The 13779-nt window shown below is 38.5% G+C and overlaps 1 long non-coding RNA gene across 4 annotated transcripts in view; it reads left to right on the plus strand.

Annotated features, from left to right (window-relative positions):
- Positions 1–13779, plus strand: part of LOC144308367 (uncharacterized) — a 141046-nt gene that overhangs the window by 42463 nt on the left and 84804 nt on the right. For all 4 annotated transcript variants that reach the window (XR_013374837.1, XR_013374839.1, XR_013374836.1 and 1 more), the window contains exon 2: positions 5902–6017. This is a non-coding gene — a long non-coding RNA (uncharacterized LOC144308367). The remainder of the gene's footprint in view (positions 1–5901; positions 6018–13779) is intronic.

The following is a 13779-nucleotide window of genomic DNA, read 5'->3' on the forward strand; positions in this document are numbered from 1 at the left end:
TGCATTTGCTATTATGGTAATTGATATTTTATTTTTTTTCCAAGTTATTTTAATATGTTATTGAATTTATAGGGTAACTGTATAATTTTACCATCCAAACCATTTCGCTTATTTTTTAAAGATTTATTTATTTATTTATTTGAGAGAGAGCATGAGTGGAGGGAGGGGCAGAGGGAGAGAATCATAAGCAGACTCCCCGCTGAGTGCAGATCCTGACATGGGGCTGGATCCCAGGACCCTGAGATCACGACCTGAGCCAAAATCACAAGTCAGATGCTTAACCTACTGAGCCACCCAGGTGTCCCAAACCATTTCATTTCTGTGAGTGAGAGAGGGCACTATTGATTATCATACTGAGCATCAGGCATAAATGGACTCTCCTAGGGAAATGAGGCCATCTATTAACTAGGAAACTGGAAAGCCTTCTACATTGGAGAATTCAAGTGCAGACAATTTTCAAAATAACCTTCTGTTAAGGGAGGAATAAGAGAATGGTAGATGTAGGGCAACATAGAATCAAATAATGCTATTTATTTTATTTAAAAAATATTTTACTTATTTGTTTTAGAGAGTGCACAAGCATACAGCAGTGGGTGGAGGCAGAGGGGGAGAGGGAGAGAGAAGCAGACTCCTTGCTGAGCTCAGAGCCCCATGTGGGGCTCCATATCACAATGCTGAGATCGTGATCTGAGCTAAAATCAGGAGTTGGACACTTACCTTACTGTGCCACCTAGACGCCCCATTGCTGTTTATTTTTAATTGAACCTGCTTAAATGTTGATAAGAAGACATCAGTAAAAATAGAGATGTTCAAGTGAAATTAGAAGGTTGAGCAATTAATGACAAAAAGTCTGTGAAGAGGTCATGGGGGTAGGATTTAGACCACAGGAGGAATAATCTTTGTGCTTAGAAGAAAAAGAGGAAAGGTAGCTTTGTATGCAAATAATTTGCAAGTGGAGGCTAGGTCAGTGATGTTTTTCCCATCATCTGTCAAAGCATATAGCATTGTATAATACTGAAAACACTCAAGAAATTTATCAAAACATCATATATATGGCACCTTTATTAGAAATGAGATTTAACATATTTGTTTTTGTTTCAGTCACAATGTCAGTGAAAATCATTGCTCATTAGAATAACCCTGCAATTGTATATGCGTATTTTTGCAATATCCATCTGTTCATACTGTTATAGTGTCATTTTAACTTTTTTCACCTTTAACTTTTTGGCCCCCACAAGTGTTCCAAAAATACACTGCTAAGAGAAGGTTTACACATAAATAAGCACTCTGGTTTTTATTTCATTTCTATCTCTTTTAAGCCCTCCCCGCTCCATTAATTCCATTACTTAGAACAGGTATGCATGGTTGTTGCTACATTAAGTTGTATTATTTGTGCATTCTGTGTAGCACTTCTGTTTGGCAGAGTACATTGTGTTTAGCCTAGGACTTAGGCAAATCCGAGCACATTTGGAGGCCCTATCAGGCAAAACCACCTCTGGGGATCCATTTTTCATAAGGGATTGTGGAGTCTTCTTGGAAGGAATTCATCCTAAGGCAAGATGGATTTCAGATACACAAATCATTTCAGGACCTTGGGTCAGCGGACAATCTGAGTGATAAAAAAAATACACTGTACACAGCATTCATCCTTTCCAACTGGGGCTGGAAAATCCTGTCATATAGAGCCTCTACCACCTCTAACAGCTCACTTCTTTCTCCCAGCTGTGCTCATCCTTCATTCTAAACCTTGAGCAGAGCTCTATGCTTCAGGTCTCTTTCTCTTCCCACCCCTGCCCCTTCCTTTCTGTCAGCCCAGCAGTTCCTGCCCTAGGCCAGCTTCCTCTAGGGCTTTGGTCACAAAGAAGTGACAGCAGATTCTAAAAGCTTTCTGCTAGTCATCATCCTCATTGCTTTAAAACTTAGATTTACAAAAGGGACTACCACACTACCTAGTTTCTAAACCAGAATTTCCCCTAATGCCAAGCATTTGCTTACCATCTTCATGGTTTTACCCATACCTGTCTTATCTCCTATAATATCATTTATTTAATATTTTCCTTTGAATCAACTCATGACTAGCATCTCCTCTTACCTTTGTTTTGTTCTAGGCAGTAATACCACGAAATCACAGTTTCGGTGTGCTAGCTACAGTTTTAGAATATGTGTACATATTATATATAATATATACAAAGACATATACCTATGAAAAAGTAGCATAACAAACCAACCTGGAGATATTTGGGATGGACATGTTTTTTTCCTTTCAAATAAGCTGGATGGCATGGCATGTGACTATTTCATTTACTGATTAGAGCAGGGTTTCTCTTTCATTACTTGTTCTACCATCTATCTTAATTCATAAATGACTAGAGTTGATAGAACATTTTATGTTTTGAGGTAAGCCTTTTGTTTTGGTGAAGACTTTGAGGTAAGCCATTTTAAAGCATTAACAAATTGGCATTCATCTTTAAAAAGATTTCTTTATTTTTAGAGAGAAAGAGGATGCAAGTGTGAAGAGGGGAGAGGTAGAGGGAGAGGGTTTCTAGCCGACTCCTGGCTGAGGGCAGAGCCAGATGTAGGGCCGATCTCAGCACCCTGAGATCATGACCTGAGCACAAACCAAGAGTCAGATGCTCAACTAACTGAGCCACCCAGGTGCCCCCTAAATAGGCATTCATATAAAGAAGAGATCAGTTAGCACCATCTTATTTTATCTGAAAGTCAAAATGATAAGCTATGAAACAGTATCCCAACAGGTATTTTGAAGGATTGTTTCCCAAGGAGAATTCAGATATCAGATTCTTTAAGGTCTTAAAAATAAGCAAAATCTGTATTTGGAATTGAAGAGAGAAAGTGTCATTGCAGAATAGATTTTCTTAGGCAACTCTAATAACAAGGATCAAGATATCCAAGACTGAAAGAAAGTTATTTGGCCATAAAAAAACAACAAAATCCCTGCTGTTTATCATAGTACCAACTTTTCAAGAGTGTCCCCAAACATATGAAGGCCATTTCTAGCCATTTTCTCTGAAATATTTAATCATATTAATAGAAATTTAGTAGTAACATGTTTTAGGTATTGGAGTTTACATGGTGACCTTCGAGTTTCAGGACAGATAGAGAGATACATCGAGTTACTCTCCTTGCTAGGGAGGCAGCACTATAGAGTATAACAAATCCTTGAATCTCAAACTTAGTAACCATGTTATCTTAAATCACTTCAGCATCATATACCTTAGTTTTCTTGGCTATAAAATGGGAACAATAATGATTCTTCTCTGGGGTTTTTGTAACATAAATGATAGGATATATATGCAACATTTTATAAAGTGCTTTATACATCTATAGGTTTTCAGTGTTGTATTATTAATATTGAGCCTTTCTCTGGATATGGTTATAACACTTGCAGATTTGGGAAAGAAGTTATTTGTTCCCATTCTTCTGATGAAGGCATTTGGAAATCATATTTTTTTTTAGGAGAAATGATGGTCACATTGATATGTTCCATTTTTTAACTTGGTTCTGTTTTTTTAATAGCTTAAATTTTATTTGCACTATTTTTTGGCAGTGGTTTCATTCTTTGGGTACCTGAGGTTGACTTAGACACTTGGAAAGTGTCTTAAAGCTCTGTATCTACTTTGGTGAAAGAAGACACCATAAACTGGTTATTTAAGCAAGAGAGAAGACTTGTTTTCCCATAATGTACTTTCATCTGCCATGTCATCAACTCTGAACATTAGAGACTTTTCCTAGGATTAGCTTTGTTAACTTTCCACAGCTATGCACCCAGACCTCCTGACCTATATTCACCAACTTTCACTACTATATAACTTTTGAAGATTACCACTTTTGTTATGGAGTAAAGCCTACATCATTTCATTCATTCAGTAAACATTTCTTGCTCCCCTATGCTGGGAAGGGGCTGTGATAGATTCCAAGGTGAATATATTGACATAATTGACTTCAGAAAGGTCAGGATAGGGGATCCCTGGGTGGCGCAGTGGTTTGGCGCCTGCCTTTGGCCCAGGGCGTGATCCTGGAGACCCGGGATCGAGTCCCACGTCGGGCTCCCGGTGCATGGAGCCTGCTTCTCCCTCTGCCTGTGTCTCTGCCTCTCTCTCTCTCTCTCTGTGACTATCATAAATAAATAAAAATTAAAAAAATTAAAAAAAAAGAAAGGTCAGGATATAGTCATGGAGTTGAAGTCATAAACAATCATAGTGCATTGTGTTTAAGGAGAGGAGAGTGAAACCCACAACTGCTATGGGGAAGTGAAGGCCTAAGACTCACCCTAGGCCTGTTAGGGAAGGCTTCCTAGGTAAGATAAGATCTGAAGTTCATTATTCACTCATTTAGCAAGTGTGCATTGATAACCTACTATAAATGTGCCAAGCTTTGTTCTAGGTACTTGCAGTATATGGTGAGCAAAATTGGGGCTAATTCTTCCCTTAGTACTTATATTGTATTAAAAGAGACAGTTGCTCCAGTAAATACAAAATTACAACCATGGTAATTGATGTAGAAGAGAAGTACCTAGTAGTAGGAGAGCTCATAATAGGCATATTTGTTTTAGTTTCTGGTTAGGTTAGGAGCAGGCTTCCCTCAGACTGTAACTGAGAGCTGAAAGATGAATAGGAATTAATGCATTTGGGTTGGGCCATAGACTAGTTCTAGGCAGAATGAACAGCATGTTTAAGAGGGAATGTAGCCCTTGGAGGCTTTGAGAAGCACCCAGTGAATAGCAGCCCTTTTAACTGTTTAGGTTTTGAGTAAATTCAGAGGAAAAAAAAAGAGGAGTAGGACATAAAGATGATACATGAAGATCATAAAGATGATTCATCTATCATCTTTATTAGTGACAAAGTTGCTATTGGAAAATGTTGCTTGGGTATGAAAGCCGAATTCACTTTCTATTATTGAATACCAGAATTAGTCATATTTACCTGCCTAGTTACAAAATATTGCAGACTACTTATATTCTCCACAGAGGGAAGAAGCCTTTTGTGAGATTTACCACATGAAGAAACAGAACATGATTTGAATATTGTGTACAGTGAGTAGAAAGACTATGTAGAAGGGAGAGGTTGAAGATCAAAGTGGGGATGAATGATGAATGAAGGTTCTGGAAGAGGTAGGCAGGCAGAGACTAGACTTCAGTAGACATGTGATGAGTCCAGGGCCCAGAGTTTAAGGAGGCACTCCTCAGGATTGTGCAAGTACAAGGTTGGCCTCATGAAAGTAAGCACTCCTTAAATATTGTGTCCTGGGTACCTATCCTGCTTTACCCTACTCCTGGTCCTGCTGAAGGGCATGGAATTGAAAGCACAGGGGAGGAACTGGCCATGAGGAAGAGCAAGGAGACTGGAGGAATGTTGGGGGAATGGAGATGTATGCAAAAAATGGAATAGTGTACAGGAAGGCAAGGGAGAACCTATTGGATGGTGTCATGCTTCTTGATGATGAACTAGAAACAAAGTTAACAGCTTAAAATGCGCATGGAGTTTGAGAGTCGTGAATCTTGAGAGTGTGCTGACAAAGGAGGAGGGGTCCTCACAAGCAGTACTGAGGACCTTGTGAAGACGGACCTTCCCACTTGTGTGCAGCTGCCTGGGTTCATGAGTGGCAGAGGCATGACATAGCACCAGCCCAGAGGAGGGGTTTGCTAAGCTCAGTATGACAGTGGGTAGGAATAAGCAGTGCAAGTGAGGGCAGAGTCCAGGCGATAAACCGTGGGAACCAGGCACTGTATAGAGATGCACGGTACACATGTAGGGTGATAATGGTAAAATTAAGGGAGACAGTAATGGTCTCGGTGAGGTTAAAGAAGACAGATGGTCAGAGTCAGGTTGGTATGTGAGAACTGGGAAGAATACCAGTGATTTATTCCCATTCTTTTGGCAGATGAATCTGTTCTAGAGTGTTTCTGAGCGAGGCCCTAGAAGCAGATGGCTGTGGACGTGTAGCAGTGTCGGTGAAATTTAAAAGATGAAGGAACTAAGAGGCTCCGTGGCAGTATGGTAAGTCCACACAAACAGTGAATTGCCCCAGGATGGTGGGTGCAATTGGATTACAAATATTCCCAAATGCCCACTGCTTATTAATAAGTGCCTCAGGAGCAGGCCTATAGAAAATGGTAGTCAGGGGGGTTAGAGCATGGTTTAGTGAGGCGGCATGAGTTTGAAAGGAGCAAAACTTTACTTTTTTTTTAAAGATTTTATTTATGTGGTCATGAGAGACACACACAGAGAGAGGCAGAGACACAGGCAGAGGGAGAAGCAGGCTCCCTGCAGGGAGCCTGATGTGGGACTGGATCCTGGGACTCCAGGATCACACCCTGGGCCAAAGGCAGGTGCTAAACAGCTGAGCCACCCAGGGATCCCCAAACTTTACTTTTTTTAACATGAGTTTTAAAATATGTGGCGATGTGAAGTGTTGGATAATAAACAGGCTCTGTTTCAGAAAGCTTCAGAGAACTAGTGTCTTCTGAAGGAAGTCAGGTTTCATTTGGCTTTGGTGACAAATTTGTCTTGAAGGGGATATAGGAGCATATCATTGAATGAGGTTCATGAAGGGCCCAGTGAAAAGATTGTTGTTGTTGTTGTTTTTTTCTTTTTTGACGGGGAGTGAGGAGTGTTCTTGTATTATCAAGAGTACACAGTAGTATGGAGAAAAGAGTAATAGGGACACGTGTGGGCTCTGATATCATATTGACTTGGCTTAAATTCTAATTCCATAAGTTAAAAGCCCTGTAATTGTGAACAAGTTATTAACTTGAGTTTCTTGCTTATAAAATGGAGTTATATGCAGGTCATGGATTATTTTGAAGAGTAGTGAATTGATGCATATTTGTGCTTAGCACATAGTAAGTGTTAAATAAATGTTATTATGATGATGATGATCAATTATGGTGAGGAGATGAGCAAAGATAAGAGAGACATGAGGCCTAGTGGCATTAACTGACTTTAAATTGTAGAAACCTGGGGGTGTTCTCATCTGTGGTATAGTATGGAATTTTGAGACCAACATGTTGGAACATGGAAATAGGGCATCAGTGAGCATGCCAGAGCTGTCCGTCTGGTTTATTGGCTTTTCTCCTGGTATTGGGAAGGTAATGGGCAAAATTAGGGTGGTTCTTCTACCCACTCCCTTCAATTTTGCTACAGAGAGAAAAGTCCTGTTGAGATGAAGAGTGGGAGACTATGAAGGAAGATGAATTAATTACCACTTTTTTTTTTGGCAGAATCTGAGAATTATTAACAAAAAGGTCTGTCTTGTCATAGGAACCATACCCTTATCAAAAGGAGACTCTTTCCCCAAACTTTGAACATCTTACTGGTTCCATCTTCATTTTTTTGTTTATTTTTTTATTTGAGTTTGATTTGCTAACATATAGCATATCACCCAGTGCTCATCCGGTCAAGTGCCCCCCCTCAGTGCCCGTCACCCAGTCACCCCATCCCCTGCCCACCTCCCCTTCCACTACCCCTTGTTCATTTCCCAGAGTTAGGAGTCTCTCATGTCTTGTCACCCTCTCTGATTTTTCCCACTCATTTTCTCTCCTTTCCCGTACAACCCCTTTCACTATTTCTTACATTCCCCATATGAATGAAACCATATGATGTTTGTCCTTCTCCTACTGACTTACTTCACTCAGCATAATACCCTCCAGTTCTATCCACATTGAAGCAAATGGTGGGTATTCGTCATTTCTAATGGCTGAGGAATATTCCATTGTATACATAGACCACATCTTCTTTTTCCATTCATCTTTCGATGGACATCGTGGCTCCTTCCACAGTTTGGCTATTGTGGACATTGCTGCTAGAAACATTGGGGTGCAGGTGTCCTGCAGTTTAACTGCATCTGTATCTTTGAGGTAAATCCCCAGCAGTGCAATTGCTGGGTCGTAGGGTAGCTCTATTTTTTTAACTCTTTGAGGAACCTCCACACAGTTTTCCAGAGTGGCTGCACCAGTTCACATTCCCACCAACAGTGCAAGAGGGTTCCCCTTTCTCCACGTCCTCTCCAACATTTGTTGTTTCCTGTCTTGTTAGTTTTCACCATTGTCACTGGTGTGAGGTGGCAATGTGGCAGGATACAAAATCAATGCCCAGAAGTCAGTGACATTTCTATACACTAACAATGAGACTGAAGAAAGAGAAATTAAGGAGTCAGTTCCATTTACAATTGTACCCAAAAGCATAAGATAACCTAGGAATAAACCTAACCAAAGAGGTAAAGGATCTATATCCTAAAAACTACAGAACACTTCTGAAAGAAATTGAGGAAGACACAAAGAGATGGAAAAACATTCCATGCTCATGGATTGGAAGAATTAATATTGTGAAAATGTCAGTGCTATCCAGGGCAATTTACACATTCAGTACAATCTCTATCAAAAATAACATGGACTTTCTTCAGAAAGTTGGAACAAATCATCTTAAGATTTGTGTGGAATCAGAAAAGACCCCGAATAGCCAGGGGAATATTAAAAAAAGAAAACCAGAGCTGGGGGCATCACAATGCCAGATTTCAGGTTGTACTACAAAGCTGTGGTCATCAAGACAGTGTGGTACTGGCACAAAAACAGACACATAGATCAATGGAACAGAATAGAGAATCCAGAAATGGGCCCTCAACTGTATGGTCAACTAATATTTGACCATGCAGGAAAAACTATCCACTGGAAAAAGGACAGTCTCTTCAATAAATGGTGCTGGGAAAATTGGAAAGCCACGTGCAGAAGAATGAACCTGGACCATTCTCTTACACTATACACAAAGATAAACTCAAAATGGATGAAAGATCTAAATGTGAGGCAAGAATCCATCCAAATCCTAGAGAAGAACACAGGCAACACCCTTTTCGACCTTGGCCATAGCAACTTCTTGCAAGATACACCTATGAAGGCAAGAGAAACAAAAGCAAAAATGAACTATTGGGACTTCATCAAGATAAAAAGCTCCTGCACAGCAAAAGAAACAGTCCACAAAACTCAAAGACAACCTACAAAATGGGAGAAGATATTTGCAAATGACCTATCAGATAAAGGGCTAGTATCCAAGATCTATAAAGAACTTATTAAACTCCACAGCAAAGAAACAAACAATCCAATCATGAAATGTGCAAAAGACATGAACAGAAATTTCTCCAAAGAAGACTTAGACATGGCCAACAAGCACATGAGAAAATGCTCCACATCACTTGCCATCAGGGAAATACAAATCAAAACCACAATTAATTACCACTTAAAATGTATTCTGTTATTCTGTGCTTATGTAGAGTTGTTTTCCTCTCAAGAAGTCACTGTGGGTCTAAGCCCCACAAGGGAAGAACTTCTGAGAGCTATCATGTGTTGCTTCCATTTCAGTGAAGTAGTGCAAGCATCTAGGTCCATCAGTCTTGGGAAGTGGAGTCTTCAATTCCAAGAATATTTGTTGAATAATCTCTGTGTATTTGGTAGCCCTGCTAGATCCTAGGGTTATCAGGAAGTATATCTTACTTTTGTATCCTTCCCCAAAAACCCTGGGTTCTTGCAGAAATCTTATGATTGAGCTACAGTGTCCAATGGAGAATAGGAAGCATCAAATCTACTAATTTTAAAAGATCCTCTCAGCTTAGAATTAGATCAAATAGGATAGAAAAATCTCTCTCCAATGTAAGGTTTGAACTGTGTGACTTAAACTCCTAAATTCTCAGCCTTATTTACCATCTCCCTCCTCTGTCTTATACATAGTTTAAAAATTATGAAATCTGTCAAAGATACAGAAAGGTGTGGAGGATAATATAGCTAATACTCTATATTCCTCTACATGTTTACTTTGTACCAGGTGCTGTTCTGTGCACTTTACGTGTATCAACTCATTTAATCCATATACAATGCTATGAGATAGGCTATTATTATTATTCTTATTTTGCAGATAAAAACAGTATCTAAGAATGTATGTAATTTATTCAGAATCACCCAACTAGTAGGCAGTCTTTCTCTTAATCACTTATACTATACTGCTTTTCATTTGTCATTGTTAACACCTGCATATTTGCTTCAGATATTTTTATAAGAAAAATTACAGAATAGGGGTAGCCCTGGTGGCACAGCGGTTTAGCGCCGCCTGCAGCCCAGGGTGTGATCCTGGAGACCCGGGATCGAGTCCCACATAGGGCTCCCTGCATGGAGCCTGCTTCTCCCTCTGCCTGTCTCTGCCTCTCTCTCTCTCTCTGTCTCTCATGAATAAATAAATAAAATATTTTTTTAAAAAAGAAAAATTACAGAATAGAGTTAAATCTCCTCATCAGATACTCCTAATTTCTCCTCTTCTGTCTTCCCAAAGGTAACAGCTATCCTGAATTCAACGTTTATCAATTACATGTATGTTTCTATAATTTTTCTCTCTGTATATTTATACATAGATAATACATAGAAGTTTTTTGCTAACCTTTTATAATTTGTTTTTTTTTCACTTAACAGTTTTTGAGATGTAGTCTTGTTGATATATACAGCTGGAATTTGTTCATTTTTATGATGTTAGTATTCCAGTGAGCATATATTGTACCTATTCTCTTATTTATGACCCTGTGGTAGATAGCATTCTTTTCCCAGTTCTTTATCCCTCCCTATATCCACACATTTTCAATGTGCTTTTTAAATTTTGTCCGTTAGAAGCAGAATGTATTTTCCTGCCCAATTAATGTTACTCTTGGCCATATGACTTGCATTAACCCAAGGAATGCTAGCAGGCATGACACAAGAAGGGGCTTGAAATGTGTTTCTACATTTGAGCCTGCCCTCTTGCACTTCTGCTAACATCATGGCAGAAAAAAAGCCCCAGCTAGCCCACTTGTCCAAGAAAAAAAACAGCACATAGAACAAATCTGTACCGAATTCGTGGCTTGGAACCAAAACCAGGTCAGCCCAGCTGAGATCATTAGATCCTCCTTATGCAGCCTGAATACAAGTGAGCAAGAATAAATGAGAATTGTTTTGAGCCCCTGAATTTGGGGGTAGATACAGCTGAGACAGATTTTATGTTTGTTTCCAATATTTTACTACTAAAAACAATTCTGCTGTAAGTAATGTGCAGTTTCCTTGAATGTGTATGGGTTTCTCTTAGGTACACATCTAAACGTTGAATTGCTGCATTATAGAGTATGCACATTTTCAGCTTTCTGAGGCACAGTGCTAGTTTTCCCTGCAAAGTGTAATTATAACTAATGAACGGTGTTTTTTTAAAAGATTATATTTATTTATCCATGAGAGACACAGAGAGAGAGGCAGAGACACAGGCAGAGGGAGAAGGCAGGCTCCATGCAGGGAGCCTGATGTGGGACTTGCTCCCCGGACTGGGATCACGCCTTGAGCCAAAGGCAGACACTCAACCGCAGAGCCACCCGGGCATCCCATGAACCATGTTTTGTTTGTTTCTTCACCTCCTAACAATTCCTATTTTCATAATTTCATCTGTTTGCCATTCTGACAGGTATTGAATAATATCTCATTTTATTTTACATTTCTATGATTACTAATGAGGTTTAACATATTTTTCATATTTATTGTGTATGTGGGTTTCATTATGTATGTGTTTTCTGTTCCTATCCTTTGCCCATTTTCTATTCATTTTATAAGACTTTTAATGTTTCATTTTTTCATATCTATCTGCTCTTGCTCCATTTCAGTAATTTCTTTTTTAAAGCAGATAATTGCTTTATTTATCTCTTTGAACACCCTAAAGTACTTATTTTAAAATCTTTCTCTAATTCAAGGATCAGTAGACCTTTTCTGTAAAAGGCCAGACATTAAATATTGTAGGATTTGTGGGCCAGACTCTGTGACAACTGCTGAACTCTGCCTAAGTAGTATGAAGGCAGCTTGAGATCATACATATACAAATGGACATCACTATGTTCCAATAAAACTTGATTTACAAAAACAGGCATTGAGCTTCATTTAGCATGAGGACCATGGAACTGACTGTGGTCTACAACTAATTTCATCTGGAGTCAATTCCAGTTCATGATTGATTTTGTTGATTGTTCTTAGTAATATAGATCTGTGTGCATTTTAGATTTTGGGTTTTCTTTAAGGGGAGCTTTTTTTTTTTTTAAACAATTGCCTCCACCCAGTCACAGTCCTCCATTTCAGTCCAAAGTCATGTAATTTCTGTGAAATCTCACTCTGACAAAAAAGGTGATACTTCTTTCCTATAGAGTATTTATTTGTATTAATTGTGCCTTTGAATATGTCGTACTGTGTTTCTGGCAGGGGAGGAAGGTCGGGGAAGGAGGTAAACACATTTTCTCTACTATGATTTTCATTCTTGGGAACAGGGTCTATGTATTGTTTCTGATGCCTAGTAACTAGAAAAGTATTTGCTGAATTTCTTGGAACATTTTCATTAGAGTTTTAGAGAAATATAGATTTAAAGAAAACAATCAAATTGAATTAAAGGATTTGATTTGAAAAAGTTTCTTATCTTCCAATATAATACACTGCTAACTGTGAAGTAGAGAAGCTGCAAAGACATTTATAGACTCTTACTTTCTTACTACCCGATTAATAGGAATTGACCTGGAATGAGTTCTTACTATAGTGAGTATTCCGACAACTGATTTAAAGAAGGTTAATACAGACAAGAATCCTCCTTTGGTATAACAATGATTGTAGTTAATTATACATCCATTTTATTTGAACGTAATTTGATTCCATTTACTTGAGAACTCTTGTACACAGGAAAAAAAACATTAAGGTGAATGAAAAGTTAGAAGTCTCAGAAGAGTTTCAAATGAAGTGATTAACACTGAGGACATAATTGAGAGGCTGTTGAAGGTATTATTTCAAAGAAATGTCTTTCTTTTTTTTTCTTTTTTTTTTTTATATCTGAGTTCAATTTGCCAACATAAAGCATATCACCCAGTGCTCATCCGGTCAAGTGCCCGCTCAGTGCCCACCACCCAGTCACCCCAACCCCTCGCCCACCTCCCTAGAAATGTCTTTCAAATCAATGTGTTATTATATAGTAGTTAATTTTGTTTTCTGACATAAAAAAATCATTGAAGCCTTGCTTATATGCAGTTTATTGTCAGTTTGCTTTTTATTCTTTCTTAATGCCAACATTATATAGCATACCTTGCCTATTAAGTGATTTTCACAGCATAATTTCTCTTTAAAGATATATCACTCTTTATTTCCCTTTATCTCTTACTATATATTTTAAGTTATATCTGCACCATTATTTTACATCAATGTGATTACAAGTAGGAGGGTGCAAAGTTTTAGGAGACCATTTTACCAAAGAGTTTTAAATTGTTACCATTCTGGAGTTTAGGATTTCTCCTTATTTTGTCATTTCTGTTGAGGCTGGCCTGTATTTATCGTAGCCAACACATAAGTTATGCATGTGGTCTGTATGTATCTCTGACCAAAGGGTAAAAAACAGAATATTCAGTGTGCATTTTAACCCCCAAATAATCTCCATAAGATTATTTCAGAGAAAAAGGCCAAATTACTACTGTTGTCAGTTTGACTCCAGGGGGCAGTATAAAATAAGAAATAATAAGGCCTTACCTACTCATAGTTTGTACTTAATGTAATTATCAAAGCCAGAGGGAAATGATGGATTTTATGAAGCCAACCAGAATTTCACTGTGTAAGTTATATCCTTCTGAGATGGCTCTTTAAATGTGGGAGCCAGAGTGTCCATTTGAATTCTCATGGGAAGGCTAATAACTGCTTTCTTGCCGTGTTTTAGTGTTCTCATCTGCAGTCCTTCTATGATTTTAACA

This window comes from Canis aureus, chromosome X, assembly GCF_053574225.1.
Source record: "Canis aureus isolate CA01 chromosome X, VMU_Caureus_v.1.0, whole genome shotgun sequence".
In the NCBI taxonomy this organism is placed as follows: Eukaryota; Metazoa; Chordata; class Mammalia; order Carnivora; family Canidae; genus Canis; species Canis aureus.